The sequence below is a fragment of the Trypanosoma equiperdum genome (genome assembly GCF_001457755.1).
Source record: "Trypanosoma equiperdum strain OVI genome assembly, contig: ctg_719, whole genome shotgun sequence".
NCBI classification, from domain to species: Eukaryota; Euglenozoa; class Kinetoplastea; order Trypanosomatida; family Trypanosomatidae; genus Trypanosoma; species Trypanosoma equiperdum.
Genome location: NW_027124664.1, coordinates 1,368 through 2,914, shown reverse-complemented (window position 1 = coordinate 2,914; position 1,547 = coordinate 1,368).

Sequence of the window (1,547 nt, the reverse complement as noted above, 5' to 3'; positions counted from 1 at the left end):
TGGGAAGAAAACAAGTGCAAAGATTCCATTTTTATCGTCAATAAGAACTTTCCTTTGATGACTGTTTCTTTTATGAGTTTGGTAGCATTTTAGAATTAAAAATTTTAGAAGAACACTGCTCAATTTTGTGTAACTTATTAAATTTGTTAACACTATTTAACAAATCTTTTAAAATTAGGAAATGTTTGAATAATATAGAATTTTGGTATAAAAGTGACCTATGGATTCAAATTTATAGGGTACTAAGGTATGAAAATTAGTAAAATTCTAATTTGATTTATTTACCTAGTTGGATATTAGTTTCAGCTGTATTAATAATAGAAATAATGATAAAAATAAAATAAGAGTGTTGTGAATTTGCATTTACGAATATTATAACAAGACAAGCTGTAAAGGTACATAGGAAGAGCAATGTATAGGAATTTGTAACGATAAAAATGGTGATATGAAAGTCAGTTATGGAGAAAAAATGAGCTTGGTCTGGAAGGAATATCATTATAAATGAAAATACTAAAAATGGCCGGAATATAATCACTGTCAAATCCTGAATTAAAAAAAATCATTAAGCAAAATAATATGGAGGATGCAATCAGTAAAAAATACACAGAACGGAACACAGAAAATCTATCTATTGTGTTGTACGGAACAGCACTCACAGGAGAGTCTGCCAATTAAAGTGCAAGAAAAAGCGTGAACAAAATAAGAAACTACGGATATAAACCAATGGAGGATATCTACGAAGTGGAGAGAATCAACGGTGATAGTCCAACTGTTACGTGCTGTAATATGGTCCAGACACTAATATCTTTCAAGAATCGATTTAGACACATGAAATGGACGAAGACAAGCAGCTATAAGCATGTATCAAGAGGGAAAATATACGGGCAAGGCACTTTCACGCCACAGATTACCAACCGTTGGGCGACCCCGAAATACAGTTACGCAGAGTCTAGCCACATCCAAAAAGTCAATTGCTTCTCAGGAAAACAGGAGCTTAACTTGCTATTCCGCGCTTAAGCAATCAGGATAATTTAAAACCTGAAGCGGAACTTGCGGACAATAAATTTTAATTATTTTTAGATACAAATATAGATTAGACTGGGTTGCAATTATAAACTAGAACATTTGTGGCCTCACTCTGAGTATTTCTTACGTAACTGACACCCAAATGGCAAGTTCAGCGACATTCCCTTTTATTCTCCCATTGGAAGCTCAAGGAAGCTAGAAAATATTTACGCTACCATGTCAAAAAAAGCAAGAAAAAGAATGCAAAACAACAACCAGTAAACAAAAAACAATAAAAGGTCCACCCAAAACGCAAGAACAACAAAGCACACATCCCGAACCCAAATCAAAAGAAGAAAGTGACCCCAAAAAAAAACCGACCAAGTGGAGGCACCTCCAAAAAAGTACAAAATGCCGTGAAGAGTTCCAACCGCTGAGCAGACGATGCTAACGATGGAAGTGGACTGCAACGAAAATATCCCTGACGACTACCCCACAAGTATGGAGGAGTAGTTTTGATAAGCGGTAACTAACAACCAGAA